A 19,064-nucleotide genomic window follows, 5' to 3' on the forward strand; every position below is an offset into this window, starting at 1 on the left:
ATCATGTAATCAGGTTATCATATGTATTTATTTGCAACCAATAGATATTTTAAGAGCTGGGCCAGTTTTATCTCTGTACCTGTGTAACCCCTCCTGATTGCGATCTAGTTTTAAAAAACACCCCTTCACAGGTGTTATAAAATGGGTTGGTGTATAAGATGACATTTCTTACTGAAAAAGAAATTCAAGAGAAGAAAGAAATACACTGAAAATAGCATGACAGTAAAGAGGTGATTTTAATTTCTGCTGTATCTGAATCATGACAGTTTAATGTTAGGTGGGCTATCCCTTTGAGCTGTCAGCTTAAGATTATATTGAATCAAACATCAATTTGAATTTTAAAATCCTTGTCTAAAATATTACACTGTATGTCCTAATGTCAGCATCAATGTTTATCTTTAATAGTAATTACACATATACATACTTTCAAAGTATAATTCACAATTTAATAAATTGCACTTACAAGTTCTGTGATCAATGACAGAAGTATTGAGCAATTTGATTCATTAGTAATAGTTTAAAATTTATATTTGAATCATATTGGCTGACATCCTAAATCATATGATTATGCATATTCCAATCAAAAGTGGTTGAAAAATGCACTAGTGTGTGGGTTGTTTAGGAGTTTGCGTCATAATTGGTGCAAAAAGTGTTGCGTCAAAATTTAAATATAATTTATATAAATATAAATAAAATTACTATTATTAACTAAATTATTCCTATTTGAAACTAAATACTTACCTATAAAATAAACCCTAAGCTAGCTACAATATAACTAATAGTAACATTGTAGCTATCTTAAGGTTTATTTTTATTTTACAGGCAAGTTTGTATTTATTTTAACCAGGTAGAATAGTTATTAAATAGTTATTAACTATTTAATAACTACATAGCTAAAATAAATACAAATTTACCTGTAAAATAAAACCTAACCTAAGTTACACTAAAACCTAACACTACACTACAATTAAATCAATTCCCTAAATTAAATACAATTAAATAAATTAAATTAAATGAGCTAAATCACACAAAAAAACAACACTAAATTACAGAAAATAAAAACAAATTACAAGATATTTAAACTAATTACACCTAATCTAATAGACCTATCAAAATAAAAAAGCCCCCCCAAAATAAAAAAAAAACCCTAGCATAAACTAAACTATCAATAGACCTTAAAAGGGCCTTTTGCGGGGCATTGTCCCAAAGAAATCATCTCTTTTATGTTAGGGTGTTAGGTGTAAACATAAATTTAGTTTCCCCATAGGAATTAATGGGGCTGCGTTACTGAGATTTGAGCTGCTTTTTGGCAGGTGTTAGACAACGCACAGCTCATAACGCAAAACTCGTAATCTACCCTTTTGTTTGTTTGTTTTTGGGAGATATAAAAATAGCATTACTTTTAGCAATATTAGCATTAAAAGTTATTTTTTTGTTTAAAGGATCAAGGGATAAAATATGAAGTTTCAAGTCATTAATTTTGTGGAGTGTGGCTTATATTATAATCTACCATTTTTTACTCTTATTTACTAATTAACTAACATACTTTTTAGTTTATTTTGATCAAAGGCATGCAAAGTACGCAAGTCACATACACCAGGTTTAATCATAAAAAGGAATCTGTTGGCGCTGTAACCGATAATAATATTAATAATAATAAAGGCTAACTAATGCGCTTAACAATATTTAAAAATATATGTTTTTAGAAAGGCACACTTTTTTGAAAACTAAAAGCTTTGCTGGTCCTTTTTTTTGTATCACTTACAGAATATCATACTGGAAAAATAAAACATCCTACTCTGTTATGATCGATGATTGAACGGCTGTGGCTCAAAGCAATTGGACACTCATTTTAATTTTGATTAAAAAAGACCATTTGCTTGTATATTCCTTTTAGATTGGGGAAATTTATAACGGCACACCGAAGGGAAGGTAATGCAGACATAGATAGCAAAGCAATCTAGCAAGTCTATAAAAATGGAAATCAAAACATGTGTAAGATGAGCCAGAAACTTATAACCTCTATCATTATGTTGTTAGTTTTGGATTGGGAAAATGCTTGCTGACTAAAATGTGCTCAAATTATTACTTGCAATTTGTGTCTTTGAATTCTGACAGTTTTAAAATGATCATGTGGTAACTATTGCTCACTATCTGCAAGCACAACAACAAACAAAAGCAGGATAACTGACTGCTATCCTTACGTAACTGTATTCAAATTTAGAAGAATCACTTTATTTTTCAAAATGAGCCTATTATGCAAAACAGAAACCAAGAAGAAAAGGTACCATTGGGAGTCTACATTTTTTTAAAGCATGTATAAGTAGAATCAAACTTTTAAATAATTTCATAAGAGACATTTGTATCCAAAGTTAAAGGGTTGTGCTCTTGTGACAGATGAGATACAGCTGGTGAGAAAATGGTTTAACATACATGTGTATACTGTAATCAATGACTATATTTCATATGGCTCTAAATAAGGGTGTTCCAACCTTGGCTTCATGGTTAACCATTTTAATGTTAACAACACGTAGTATATTTATTTTGTTTAAAAAAATGAAATGCTCTAGCAAAAGAGAATATTGTATTTTAACAGGAAAATGTCCCTTTTAGAAATCATACATTAAAAAGAATTCAGCACCAGTTTATAGGGCTGACCAAAAGCTTTTAAAAAATGTCAGGCAATGTGTGTAGTGCGTGGGAGCAATCTGACATCAAAATTACACCGACAACATTTAACATGAAAAGTTTGAAACCAACCAACAAAAGCTTAAAGTAACTGGAAAAAATGATGTATCATAATGCTTGTGCCCAGTGCTTTTTATTTGGCACAACTTCCCTACCCTATAATACTCATTTAACTCAAAATGCAACACACAAAATGTTCCTCTTTTCTGCAAATTGCTAAGGGCCTGATGATCAAAGATTCCCCTTCTTAGAGAGAAATTATAGTGCAGAATTCACAGAGGCTCAACTTACTCAGGATTCCATATTCAAAACATTAACAGACCAATGAGAAACTGCCTGTTTGGGTTCGCTAGCCCCGTAGTCCTCCGGTCTATTCAAATATTCTAAAAAAGTGGGCTGACTCTTGCTGTGCTGAAGAGTGGTGATGTGTCTCCTATAGGAAATAATAGGGATCCAGGCTAAAGCAAAAGTCCGCCCACATCACCACTCGTCTTCAATATCAGCGGAGGGGGGATGCTGTATTTGAAGTGTTCCTACACAGCACAAACAGTGCATTCACATTCTGTGTAGGAACACTTTAAATAATGCCTGCATAACCTTACTTTTACTGTACCTTCACTACATACCTCACACTGGAAAACCTGTACCTAACCTGCAGGGTATTGCACTAATGGCAATGTTTCCCAATTAAAATGCAGGTTACTCTCATGGAACACAGAGTAAACTCCCACTAAACGCCTACATCTTCATCATGTTTGTGATCTACCTTGCTAATAAAGACAAAAAAAAACAACATCCTATTAAAACTGTAGGAGCTATGTCGATACAAGTATATAAATGTTTAATGTACAATATATGTATTCTATTGTATAATGCAATATTTTAATTATTCTATTGATTTTAAACAGCTTTTTTTTCTTTTTTGTATGTTTTTTTTTTCTTTTTTTTAGACAATAATGTTTATTTTATCTTATATAAATATGTTGTAAAAGACAGTAGCTGCAACTTTATAGTTTTACATAACTGCATAATGTTTAAACTTCTTATTTTGGTGTAACATATCGAGCAGCATTCCCCATTTCCAAGCACTTGCTAAAATCTGCCACTTATATTTACATAACATCTCTAGAATGAATCTGTTCCTTACCCAATAGATCAAAGAAAGTATTTATTCACTTTTTCTTGTTCACATGGACTGCTAAAACTTACTTTTTGGTGCCATTCCCAATACTCACCTGTATCCTCTCCAGTCTTTTATTTATGATGCTTCCAGACTGATACACCTAATTCAATTATCAAAATACTTACACTAAAGTAGTTCTTAACAATTTCACACCCAAATAATATTTCCATTAACATCACCAAATCTTCACAAGTCAGATTTTTTTTTACTACCTATAACCACATTGTATCCTTTCTGTCATCATTCATTGTCACTATTCTATCTTCAAAATGTCTATTTAGTGGAACATATCGCACAACACATAACTTTCAACTTATAATATGAGCAATGCTTAGAGAGGCCACAATATCGTTTGAAAGCACAGGGCATGCTAAACAATATCTGGTTATTCTTCTTAGCCATGAACTTGTAATACCAATTTCCACACTAATTCTAGGGAGGTCCGATAATATAATAGTGTACCCTGCACTATCAATAGCACTATCAATAGCACTCCACTTGTAATCTAATATGTATTTATTTTATGTTATATTATTTAAAAAATAATACATAGCATAATGATTTTGTTGGCTGATATTTAGTTCATCATGGAGCCACTAATCTTGTGAATGAATATTATTTCTTTCCTTTTTCAACCTGTGCTATTCGTCTTTTTTCAGCCTTGCTGTGGTCTTGATGTGCTTCTGTCTGCTATATTGTTGTATTAAATATTAAACCTGTTGCCTACCTCAATGAAGAAGACATCATTTTCGTCTATTTCTTTATCTTGAATGACATACTCTACTGAACATTTACCAACTGCTTAGCTGTACTGAGGTAATAAAAATTCAAATGCAATTTCTAAAATATGCACTGCAGTAGCTCTTACACACATACTTTATTTTTTCCTCAGTTAATTATGCTTGAAAGTATATCTGCTCATATTTTACTTTATTTCCTAATCTGGCCCATTTAACAAACACTTTTACCCATGTATTCTCTTCTCATATTTCTTGTACATCATAAAAACATCATTTTATTCCTCTGATTTCTGAAAGTCATTCAGTCTCTTTTTACATGTAGTTCTTCTAAATAAGCTTTAATGTGGACAGTCAAGGATTTAGATTGCAAAATGATAATAATAAAAATAATAATATTAATGTGTCAACATATTCTTTAGCAGCACAGAGGGGAGGGTGGTGGGAAAAAAAAGTGTAGTACGTGAAAACGTAGCATGATTTATAAAGACAGACTAATGTTAAAATATTTAGGGCTCTATTTATCATCATAATTCTCCTACTTTTGCGCCTATAATTACTCTGTCGGATTTATTCTCCTATTTATCAACACATTTTACGCCCAAAATAAGCTGTAATACGACCTAAAAATACGACCAGTTTTTCGCTCTCGCCAAGGCGCACAGGTGCGCCAAATACAGCCAAAAAACAATGGATTTCAGTCGTATTTTTAGAAATACTCCCAACAAATCGCCGAAAATCATATTTATCATTATTTTGCGCCAAAGGAGAACCTATAATTCTCCTATAAATCCGACCGTGAAAATACTCCATAACCAAGTAGGAGAACTTACAATTTACTCCCAAATTTTATTCATAGAAGATGGAGTTTTTTTGTATTTTGGCCGCTATTTCTCTTGCTCAGTCCCATGAAAATCAAGAAAATGATGGAAATATGTTCCGGAGACGGCAAAGAGTTCCTTGATTGTTTTTGCCCCGTTGTGGACTTGAGGCATTATCCGATCGTGAAATTAAGCGCAAATTCAGGATAAACCGAGAAAGCATTTTGAATCTATATTCTCTGATTAAAAATTACATTGATCCCCGAACCAGAAGAACAAGGGCAATACCTGGACTTCTGAAATTACTCGCAGTTTTACATTTTTTGGCAACCGGATCTTTTCAGGCTGTATCCAGTGATGTTGTGGGCATGAGTCAGCCTTCATTTTGCCGCCATTTAACAATTGTTTTAAAAGCAATTCTAAAACATCTTTCTACATTTATTTATGTTCCTAGGAATGTGCATGAATGGCATACAGTGAAGTCCAACTTTTACCAAGTAGCCGGTATGCCCAATGTTCTTGGTGCTATAGATTGCACCCATATTGCTCTTAGACCACCATCCCTAAGGGAGGAGCAATATAGGAACAGGAAAAGCTTTCATTCCCTAAACATACAGGCTGTGTGTGATGCAAACCTTAGAATTTGGGCTGTTCGATCTGGGTTTCCTGGATCATGTCATGATTTCCACATCCTAAAACAATCTGCACTATTTTCTGCTTTTGAACAGGGCAACATGCCACACGGTTGGCTATTAGGTAAATATGAACTTATTTCCATATAATCTAATTATAATGCAATCAGTTCTCTGTATTTTTTGTAAGTTTTTTTCTGATTTGCACTTTATACATGTCATTAATATATATAAGAATTATGATTAATTGTAATGTTTAAATTATTTATAATCTCTAATCAATTTTTCTTTTGAAAAAATAGGTGATAGTGGTTATCCGTGCCGAACTTGGCTGTTGACACCTGTCCCAATGCCACATACCAGAGGAGAAATTAAATTTAATGAATCCCACCGTAGCACAAGAAGTGCTATCGAAAGAACTTTTGGGGTTTTAAAAATGCGTTTCAGAGTTTTGGATAGGTCTGGAGGAGCACTTCAATATTCGCCTGAAAAATGTAATGATATAATTCTAGTTGCATGCATGTTGCACAACATTGCAATTTCCCAAGGCAATTTAGAGGAGGAGTGTCCCAATGATCCCACAGATGACACTTATATCCCTCAAGAAATTATAGGCAGACACACTACAAGGGCAGGTGTACAAAATAGATTGGAAATTATTGAAAGATATTTTTCATGTAAGTAATATTTAGAACTGTGTATTATTCTATTAAATTTTATGTATTTGAATTACTAATATTTCTTTTTTTTTTTTTTCAGAATACATGTCATCACCCCGAGTTTTAATTATTTTATAAGAAATGTACACAATTCTTTGATATTGAAGTTAACTCCACCCATTTGAAAAAATAAAACTTTTGCTTATTTATCAAAAATGTTTCTTTTATTAAGGGATAAATATCTTTAATGAAAATATAACCAAAACAAACTATATATAAATATGAATAATACAAACTTTAAAACAAACAAAGCAAAAATAAATGTAAATCACAACAAAATTTTAAAAAGCAGAAAATATATACACTTAATTTTTTGGATTCTGTGTATCAATTCTGAGATCTCCTATTCATAATTTCTATTTTTTTTTTATAATATTCACTTTTTATTTCTGAATCACGTTTTAGAATATTGTTCCTTTGTTTCTGTAATTCAATGAGTTCCTTAAAAAAAGCACTTTGTTCCTGTCTAAATGAGGATGCCATATCTGTCAGTGCCTGTATGTCATTTGTTCGCTCTGTGATTGGAGGTTGTCTGACTTCTTCTGCTGTTTCATCAATGTCAGATTCGTTGACCATTGGACTTGCAGCAGGTGTATTTAAATCAGGTGGTGTTGGTCCCTCCTGTGTGTGACCATGTATTTGTGTCTCATCATCATCATCATCGTCTTGATTGATGGTGTCCTCGACTAGTGGTTGCAGTGTCAATTCGACCTGTTCTTCTTCAAAAACAAAAATAAAATTAAAAAACAAATTAAATAAAATAAAAACAACCATATCTAACCTTTAAAATTTACCATTTACATACATACCATCATATAATGCAATTGAACTATCTTGCATTGTTTGAAGCAATGCTCTAACACCTGTTGAGAAATAAAAGGGTTAACAAACTATATTTTCAATTTTTGTGATTTCAATGTACACATGCGTTCAGTCAAAAATATTTTAAACATCGAAGAATTTCAATACCCATACAAACATTGTCTGCTTGATTACAAATTAAATTCCGATAAAAGGTTCATTATATTTATATAATTATGTTAAGAATATATATTTTGTTTGGTTATTTATTTGTGCTTAATATTGCTTTTTAATTATGCCCATTCAAAAGGGCAATTTATGGTATTACAGTAGTCACACCCATAGCTCTATACATCACCCACCCCTCTAACCCTATGTTTTGCAATCTCGATCTCCAAATACTGCAAAGTCTCTTTTTTCTCTCTATTTACCATTTTCTTTTTCTCTCCATCACCCACACCTCTCTTTTGACATCTCTATCTCTCTCACCTTCTATCTCTATCCCCTCCTTTCTATCTCTCTTCCCTCCTGTGTTATCCATCTTTCTATCTCAACAGCACTTTTTTGAAAAGCCTCTGACAAACTAACGATATGATATACACATATAATTTATTTTTTATATTGCTTACATGCGCTTTCTTCTCGATCTCTATTTGTTTGGGAAGTTGAAGCTTGAGGTTCCTGAGACGTAGTTTCATGGACAAAAGGTTGGTCCTCCTGTGCATTTACCTCCTCTTCCCCACAGACATCCTCATGTTGTTCTTAAATATAAATAAAAAAATTTCAATTCACAATATACCTACAAATGTAAGAACACCACCCAAAAAAAATAAAAAATATTTTACCTCTAAAGTCCATTGTGTCTCCAGGAACATCCAGGCCGACCACAACTGCATCCCCCATCCTGGCATAGAGAATTTGTTCGAAATCAGTCAATTCCGCCCTGTATCCTGGTCCTCCACCTGTTGCTTTAGCCGATTGTTTTGCTTGGCATACCTTTTTTTTATGTTCTTTCTAATGTCGTTAACCCTCTTACGACATGCCCTTACATCCTTCGGAAAGCTACCTTCTGAAGACACAGATGCGCTGATTTGGGTCCATATTGCCCGCTTTCTCTGTGGGTTAACAGTTCTTGCCTGGTAGCCGATTATCTCCTCATAATGTTCCACCACTTGTTCCACCAAAATACAATTTTGACGATGGGTGAACATCACACTTCTCCCACTTTTTGTCTTTCCTGCTTGCAATGATGCCATCTTAAAATTGAGTAGTTAAAGTGCGCAAAATGGTATCCACAATGTAACTAAACTTAAATTAAAGTTACAAGCTAATTTAAAGAATTTGTGCATAAAGGTTGCGAGAAAAGGGCGTGAACTTTATTTTTCTGGAAAGATCCCTATGTCGCATTAGTATTTATAAATAAAAATAAAATGAATAACGGTCATGTGTTTGGTTATGTGTAAATATTGTAATTTGAATAATATTTATATAAATTCTTATTACATGTTAGTTTAGTCTGTTAAAGTAACAATTGTTATATTTGATGGATACTAGCATAAAAAAATACATTTGTTGCAATACAGTAAAAAGTTAAGGTTTGCTTAGAAACTATTAGAGACAATTGATACAATAAAGATTATAAAGCTTCGGATGTAACTAAAAGTTAATAAATGTTTATAATACATATTGAAACATAGATTGAAACTTATAGAAATACCAATCTATATCAATATTGATTTAAAATATTGGATTATTTTATTACTTGTAATTGCGCATTTTTAAATAGAAATTAGTTCCGTTACTTGGCTACACCCTAGAAATAGAAATCAGCACAGCAAGATGGCAAGATCTAGAAAATTCTCTATAGGTGAACTATTGATAATTTCCTATACAATGGAAAAATATTTTCCAAAAAAAAGAAGGGGAATTTACACCTTGGACCAGGATAGGAGAAATAATATTCTCTGTGAAATGGTAAGAAGAGTGAGGCGTATATCTGGACAGAGGAGGACGAGAAAGCAATGCCTAAAACGCTACAATGATTTGTACAGGAGACAATCTAAATTGAGGACACTTATCCGGTGTTACCTGCGCAAATGTAAGACTTTGACATAATCAATATTTCATTTTTAGAATGTATGTTCGTCAGAAATGTATATATAACATTTGTATTTTTATCAATTTCATAACATGTGCACTGGAAAACACATTTATTTTATAAAACTATCAAATTTAATTGTGTTATATAATTTTATTGTATCTCTAGAAATCACTTAGAGAAAAGAAATTCTAGATATGCTCAGAGTCTGGTGATTTATGGCTGTACATTTGTCTATTGTGATTGGCTAACACATTTTAATAGAATTTTACTTTCACAGTTATCTTGAGTGTTGTTTCTAAAGTTAATTAACTTACATTGTTTGTGTTCTCTACTTTACAAGTTTAAAAAGAGATAGTGATGTAAATCTTTGGATTCAACAGTAGACACTGTCTCCCTTGAAGAATGACACGGTTTTTATAATATGTCTGATTCTTTCTTTTATCTATTTATACAGAATTATAAGCCAACTTTGTTTTGATGTTTGTAAAAGAAAAGAATGTGTGAAAGTATGTTGTGCACATACTAGTATTAAGGCGATTAGATAAAATAAAATAAAATTTTAGAAAGATTATCTAATCTATTTCTAACATTTGAAATATGGTCTTTTTCAAAAAGATATGTACAAATTAATAATTTTTCTTTTCTATTAAATTGTAGATTACATATGATTTTACATAAAAGTGCAACTAATTTGTTTACATTTTTAAATAGTTAAAAACCGTAGAGCACCGAGATATCTCTGTCCAATTGATGACAATTCCTCAAGTTCTGGTGGAGAATCTGACCCCTTGCCAAGGGTGTTTATGGACAGGGAGGGAAATGATATTCCAGGTATTTATAAATTGTAATAATTTATATATTTATAGATCCATACAATGTTGGCAATAAAATGAACATTTTTTGTGTTTAAGTAATAAGAAGGCAACAACGTAGGGCAAGGCCTATTATTGAAAATGAGTCAAATGAGGAAGAAGAACTTCAGAATCAGAATTTGGAAGGTTAAATTAATTTTATTACTTTTTATTGCATTTATAATAAAAAAATAATTTTATTTGAAATGTAAACCATTGTTTTGTTATACATAGATGATGCAGAAATTCAGGTTGAGAATTACCGTCAAGATGGAGAGGCAAATAATGAGGAGAGAGAAGAAGTGGTACAAGATTCTGAAATAGAACAAGTGCTTGTGCAGGAAGACGATTTCGAAGATAGTAAGTAATAATATATTAGAAAAATTCTAGTGATAACAGAATATTGTACTAACGAATATATATATATATATATATATATATATATATATATATATATATATGCAGCCAAAAGAAAATGCACTCTCAGGACTTTCAAAAACAAGTTACTTTTATTTCTGTAACGTTTTCGGAGCTCTTGCCTCCTTCATCAGCATGCTGATGAAGGAGGCAAGACCTCTGAAAACGTTACAGAAATAAAAGTAACTTGTTTATGAAAGTCCTGAGAGTGCATTTTCTTTTGGCTGCATATCTTCTACAAATTTGCACCCAGGCAGTTTTCCTTTGTGGGCGAGTTCTGGTGTTTGGGATACCTATATATATATATATATATATATATATATATATATATATATATATATATATATATATAATAGAGAGAGAGAGATAGAGAGATAGATAGATAGATAGATAGAGAGAGAAATAAATAAAAAAAAAAGGATAATGAATTATTTTTAATATATACAAGTTGAGTAAAATCTAAAATTTCATTTTATACAGTGATGCAAGAAGAAGAGGTGGACAGACAGGTGCATGATGAAAATAGTTCAAATGAATCCTCTGATACCATTAATTATGACTGGGGTGAGTATATCAGACATGTGTTTATATATGGATTTAAAAATACATAAGAATAACCTTATTCTTTATTTTATACAGTACCTGAAGATCAAAACATATTGATTAACAAGAAACAGTTATTGGAGATATTAAAGAAAGCTGAAAAAGGACTGAAAGAAAACTATTCAAGTTTGCATGACATGCGCCTTAAAATAGAAAAAATGTAACAATACAATTTGATTTATCATAATTTATTTTTATTTTTGTGATAAAAAATAAATATTTATGTTTAACCGTGTATTGGTGTCCTTATAAATTATTATAAACATAACACGGAAATCAATATAACAATGTATGAGATTGAATAAGGGACAGTCTACAATCTTTTTTTTTATTTTTTGTAAAAGATTGATATTCACTTTATTTGTGAGTTTAATGTTTAGCATTAACAACTCATTTATATTAATACACTTTTTTTTTTTATCTGTGGTTAACTTGGACTTCTTCCAGCTCACTGATGAAATGACTATCACTGATTATTATCTATTCTCTTGCATTAGCATTGTGTAGTAACCCCAGTGCCTGAACAGAGTGTTATCTATATGGCCAACGTGTAATTTCAAACTATTTTGAAAAGATATTTCAAAAGCCTGTGATAAGAGGCAGCCATGAAATTTGCATATGAAGTATGTTTAGTTTAAAATAAGATTATTTACAAAAAAGACATTTCACCAGAAAAGAAATGTGAAATTGTATTAATATTAATAAAGGTAGAATGGCAATAGTTTACTGTCCATAGAAACACTTTAGAAATAGTCATGTGGGTCATGCCAAGGGGGCTTGGATCATGTCAGCTATGAACTAAAAAAATATACATTCATATATATATATATATTTAAAAAATCAATATTTTACAAACACAATCTTGAATATTTGTCAATTCAAATAAATATTGAGGAAGTAAAATTGATGTAATGCAAGGCAGATTATATTAAAATGGATTTAAAATTTATAAAAAAAAAATAATAATAATCAAATGGATTAAAAAATTTAGAAAAGTATTATATTAGTTATTAAAAAACAAAGGATAAAAATAAAATAAAAATAAATGATATTAACATTATTGGCTCGAAATAATCGACATTGAAAGCTGTTTTAATGATAAATAAGGCGCATTTTAAAAAATTGTGGCGAGATTTATCAATAATCCGCCGCATCTCGACAATGGAAATCAGCGATAAAATACTACTGGTTTAATGATAAATATTGGCGTACATGTGCGCCTTTGCAAGGGCGAGATGCGGCGAGTTCTTAGGAGAATTGAAAGTCGTAATTCTAAAATGAATGATAAATAGAGCCCTTAAGGGTCCTGCTATTTACAGCTTTCCCAAGAAAATCATAAATAGGTTTTGTCTTTTCACAGAAAGATTATATATAATAGTCCTTAGTTTGTCAAACAATACCTTTAAATATTAAAAAAGCTGGTGGTGTTAAAAGAGTTTGTCTTATGTTTTCCCACTGCTGCAAGATTGCAAATATATCACAGAACACTGTCTAGTTTTTAAACTTTAAGGGTGCTGTTAGTTCAGATAGCTTTTTTTTTTTTTTACATTATTTTTTTATTATTATTTACAGTTGTAAATGTGCCCAGTTTAATTTTTCAATTTTTTTGTAACAGTATAAAGGCAATCAAAGCATTAATATTTTAAATGTGTGTATTGTTGGTTATTTTATTATTTATTAATTATGCAGTTAAGTATTATTTAATAGATGGTAACGTCTTTTCAACCTTTACTGGTAGTATATTAGATTAGTTTACGCTGGTGTATTGAACCTTCTTTTGCTGGTCTAGCTGAGATCCTTCACATTCTACAGATCATTTTACAGAAATTTGTTAAGCACATTGTAAAAGCAGAGCCAGACTGAAGAATACAGAAACTGTACAGTAGAAACACACATCCTATCCAAATAAAAAGTTTTTTTTTGTTTTTTTGCATGTTTCCTAATTGTTTTTTTTTTTTAAGAATACATGGTGAGTTAAATAAATTTTGCCTGCATGTACCCCCTTTATGTATCACACTTTTAGGATCTGTGGTCCTCCTCTTCCTGTTTAAGCTTTATATATATTTATATTGTATCACAAATCTTTGCCATTGTATACCCCCTACACCACAGAATAATAATACTAAAAATAAGTACTGTACAAAAGTAGAATATTTTAGTATTTTGAGTTTAAAAATTGTATTGCACAAACATTTTATGTTATATCTGTCTAGACAGAAATGCTAATTAAGGACTAGATTATGAGTGGCACACTAACTAAAGCAGAGACGCTATATAGTTTTTTTTTTTTTTTTTATTTTGCGAGCAACGGAAATAGTGTGTGTATTACCAGTTTAAAGTAAGCGTGCTCGCTCGCATAAGGGGTAGGGGAAGAAAAAAGTTGCATAACAGAACATAAATACATGTAAAAGTACAGCTACACTCATACTGTATAAACACTGCTAAAAATTATAAAAAAAATAATGAATAAAAAATAGTTATAACACCTCAAAGATACAGTAGATGGTATAAGGTGTTAGAGAAAAGGGCTGCCAAAGGCTTTACCATATTTATGCATACTGTATATTTACATGTCTAAATATGTGTATGTACGTATATATATATATATATATATATATATATATATATATATATATAAATAAACCAAAATTCATTAAAATTATGGGGGGAGATAAAAAACTGAAATTAAAATCCTCCATGTCTCAAAATTAAATCAATTTAAATATTTGCCTAGGAAATTAGCACATCTAACCAAGATCCCCCGCTTGCTTTTTCCCAGAAATACTTAATATACAATGTTAACAATGCACAAGAGAATTCTGGGTAAGATATGCAAATTAGATATGCAAATTATCATACTGTTTTAACACAGCGATCCTTTTAACAGGATTATTGCAGCAAATCAGAAATCACTCACTAGACAGTCTGTTTCGTTCTGTTTGGAACTCATCAGTAGGAGATAGATTTCTGGTTGCTGCATTGGTAAAGCTATTTTCATGGTTAAACCAAAATTTATTAAAATTATGGGGGGATATAAAAAACTGAAATTAAAATCCTCCATGTCTCAAAATTAAATCAATGTAAATATTTGCATAGGAAATTAGCACATCTAGGCAAGTTTCCTATGCAAATATTTACATTGATTTTTATATATATATATATATATATATATATATATATATATATATATATATATATATATATATATATATATATATATATATATATATATATATATATATATGTGTGCATTGGAGCCCTTTACCATCAAATACCTGAAAATATGAAAAAAGTATTTTTATTCAATATTAATATTTAATAATGGGTTAAACTTTGTATTTACTGTAAATATTTAACATTCCATAGTTATATAAATATTTATATATTATATATTGCATGCTAACTTTTTACTTTCAACTTGTAATACGAGCACAAAAAAACCTCCATCTACCAAAGTTAATGCACGAGCTGGAGCGCAAAATAGTGCTCCAGAAGTAATTTAGCCCTATGTGGGGACCTGTGCTATAAGTGCTTTCTGACCACAGCTATTTAATTGTATGAATCGTAAGCCAGAAATCTTAAAAAAGTTAAAGACAGTATTTTGGAGAACAGTTTGTGGGTTTACTTAAAGGGATTGTGGCAATGATAACATTTAAAGGTACAAAATGTATGATTTTCATTAGTGCTGTTATTAGAAGTGCTGTTATAGAAGTAATCTGTTTGCATTTGATATATATGCATTGCTGTTTACATTTATTGCAATAAATTGAAGCAAACAACTAACCACGTTGTATAAATTTTTGCATTTTCAGACTCTACTAAATTAAACGTGGGGCTGTCTTCTAAAGTAAGAATGTTTCTCAACCATAGACATTTTTATATTATTCATTACGTACCTTCCAAGGCTAAACAACATTTTCACTGAACTCTTTAATACCTTTTGAATATTTAAGAAGAAATTTAAATTCATTTTCAGAATTATACAAATATTACAAATAATTAAAAACTAGAATATTGAAATAATGGATGGTAAAGGAACACAATAGTCAAAATTAAAATGAGCGTGAATACATTTCAGTTTTAAATAATTATTGGTTTGCATTCTTAGCAAAAATACTTCTAGTCAAAGTTATTAGTTCCTCATGGGATATGTATAAATGTTTTACATGCCCAGTGTACCCACAGTCAAGTAAAGTGCTTTGTCAGATTTCCAGTGAGGGTGATTTCTGATACGACACATGCCAACTTTAGGCTCTCTTAACAGCACACTTTTTGGATATCAGAGATCTGGCCACTGTGGCATATTTGCTTATGCTTCTAAAAATATATATTTTACTTGAATTATTTTTACTAATGAAAGTATACTGCAAAAAATCATTCTATTCAAAATTGAAATGCTCTAAAACCCATTTCAGTTTTTACTGTTATGTACATTTAAGTTTTTTATTCTCTGCACAATTGTTTTTGATAAGATTATGTTTGTCCTCAGTCTATAATGTCAAAAGTATATGGGATCATATTGGGAAAAGTCATTAAAATAAAATATTGAATCGTTATTAGTCAACTCAAAATAGTTTATTTTCTTTCATGATATATTTTGTTTCCTCTGGAAGACAATAGTGATGTCGCGAACCTAAAATTTTCGGTTCGCGAACCGCGGACTCGAACTTCCGGTATTGTTCGCGAACGCGCGAACCGCGCGAACCGCCATTGAATTCAATAGGCAGGCGAACTTTAAAACCTACAAGGACTCTTTCTGGCCACAATAGTGATGGAAAAGTTGTTTCAAGGGTCCTAACACCTGGACTGTTGCATGCTGGAGGGGGATCCCTGGCAAAACTCCCATGGAAAATAACATAGTTGATGCAGAGTCTGCTTTTAAGCCATAATGGGTCTAAATCAACTAACATTCCCAAAGTGGCTGTCTCAAAACATCCCGGACAGAAGATAGATTGATAGTGATAGATAGGATAGATAGATATACATAGATTGATAGTTAGATAGAATCGATAGAAGAGAAATAGATATATTTGTTAGATATATAATTACCCTAATAAATTCTAATAATCAAACATGCGTTCTTGGACCCAACTAGCTTGTGTCAATTAGTACTTTTCTTAGCACTTTAATCCCTGTTCCCCCCCCCCCTATCGTGGGAGTTCTATATGGCCTGCCAGATTACCCTGAAAAATTATAATAATAAGACATGTGGTCTGCTACCTATTTTAACGAGGTTGTGTTTTAAGTACTACCATTCTTAGCACTTTAATCTCTGTAACTCCCCCTATTTGGTGAGGTCTTGTGATGATCTGTGATGATATTTCCTAGAATCTAGAATAAAGTGAGGTGTCAGTGTGAACCACAGCTGCTGAGATAATGTAAGTGCTGTAGTGTACCTTGTATATTATTGGATAATAACATGAATTACAAACCATGTAATGTGAGAACCCACATAATATCTAAGATGAATTAATATGAGGTAACAAGGCTGCTGTTATTCTAAAGCTGCTGGGGGATTGATACGCAACTTATGCAGCAAAAATAAAGACAGCACAAATACCATGATGGGTTTGAGGATAAATCAGAATATGTGACAAGATATGAACTGTACAGTAAAATAACAACCATAGGAAAAAGTAAGCAAAAGTGAACGGAGCATGTAAACAGTGAGAAGGCAGATTGGCTCCGCTAAAAAATAAAGTTTTAATTATTGCGCAATATATTAGTTGGTGATAAAGTATATACTTGCTTTCTTTTGAGAACACTGGCAGCTCTGTGGTAAGTTCGCCCGGGCAGAGATAGAAAATATCTAACCCGTGCAGATGGAGAGCAGAGATCCGGTAGAATGGAGGAGCTGCAGTGTGGAGTTGGCGTGTGACGTCACCGCAAGGAGTTCCGATGTTGAACAGCTGGTGGTGAGCTGAGCGGATTCAGTTCCGATGATTGCAGTGCAAGAGCAAGTGAAGCAGGATTCACAAAGAGGCTAGGGAAAATGACTGTAGCAGGGATACCACGGTCCAATACCAAGCACTGTGGAGAGTGAGAGGTGACCTTTTATAGATCTGTGGAGAGCTAATTGTTATTTAAAGGTGCAGTAATGGTACATAGTATACATGTATTTATAAGTAAGAAAGCAATCATGACAGGTCTATACGGCCTGGATGATTACCCATACAAAATATAATAAGACATCTGCTCTTGGTCTGCGACCCATGGTAACTATGTTGTGTTAATTAGTAATGTCCTTCGCATTTTAATAGCTGTTACTCATACTCACCCTATCGGTGGAGGTCTATATGGCCTGCATGATTACCCTTACAAAATATAACAACCAAACATATGTTCTGTGACCCATGGTAAGTATGTTGTGTTATGTAGTACTGTTCTTTGCATTTTCATACCTGTTACAACACCAAATGGTGGCAGGTCTATCTGTCCTTCATGATTAGCTGCACCCAAACCCAAAAAAAAGCCGAGTGGTCTTAGACTAACACCCATGGCTAACTCTGTTGTTTCAATTAGTACTATTCTTAGCACTTTCATCCCTGTTACGGGCGGTCTACATGGCCATCATGATTAGCCGAACAAAATACTACAATCCAACCTTTGCTCAGTCTTCATAGGCCCTTCATTGTCTGTATTTTGATAGTACAGTTCTTATTATTTTTATAGCTGATACAACACCGAATGTTGTCAGCTCTATATGGCCTGCAGGAATAGCTGCACCCAATACAAAAATAAATCCAAGCGGTCTTGGATTAACACCCATGGCTAACTCTGTTGTTTCAAGTAGTACTATTCTTAGCACTTTCATCTCATCATCCCTGTTACTTCCAGGACTCTCTATGGTGGTGGTCTACATGGCCATCATGATTAGCCTAACCAAATACTACAATCCAACCTTGGCTCAGTCTTCCTAAGGCCCTTCATTGGCTGTATTTTGGTAGTACTGTTCTTATTAGTTTAATAGCTGATACGACACTGAATGTTGTCAGCTCTATATGGCCTGCATGAATAGCCGCACCCAAAGCCAAAAAAAAGCCAAGCGGTTTTGCACTAACACCCATGGCTAACTCTGTTGTTTAAAGTTCTACTATTCTTAGCTCTTTCATCTCATCATCCCTGTTACTTCCAGGACTCTCGGTGGTGGTGGTGGTCTACATGGCCATCATGATTAGCCTAACCAAATACTACAATCCAACCTTGGCCCAGTCTTCCTAAGGCCCTTCATTGGCTGTATTTTGGTAGTACTGTTCTTATTAGTTTAATAGCTGATACGACACCGAATGTTGTCAGCTCTATATGGCCTGCAGGAATAGCCGCACCCAAAGCCAAAAAAAAGCCAAGCGGTTTTGCACTAACACCCATGGCTAACTCTGTTGTTTCAAGTTCTACTATTCTTAGCTCTTTCATCTCATCATCCCTGTTACTTCCAGGACTCTCGGTGGTGGTGGTCTACATGGCCATCATGATTAGCCTAACCAAATACTACAATCCAACCTTGGCTCAGT

At 32.3% G+C, this 19,064-nt stretch overlaps 1 long non-coding RNA gene across 1 annotated transcript; it reads left to right on the forward strand.

The window, feature by feature from the left end:
* The first annotated feature begins 5,813 nt into the window (after positions 1 to 5,813).
* On the forward strand, positions 5,814 to 6,936 carry LOC128654173 (uncharacterized). The gene is made up of 2 exons (XR_008401427.1): positions 5,814 to 6,738; positions 6,821 to 6,936. It is a non-coding gene; the product is annotated as an uncharacterized LOC128654173 (long non-coding RNA).
* The last annotated feature ends 12,128 nt before the right edge of the window (positions 6,937 to 19,064 follow it).

The sequence above is a fragment of the Bombina bombina genome, chromosome 3 (genome assembly GCF_027579735.1).
Source record: "Bombina bombina isolate aBomBom1 chromosome 3, aBomBom1.pri, whole genome shotgun sequence".
In the NCBI taxonomy this organism is placed as follows: Eukaryota; Metazoa; Chordata; class Amphibia; order Anura; family Bombinatoridae; genus Bombina; species Bombina bombina.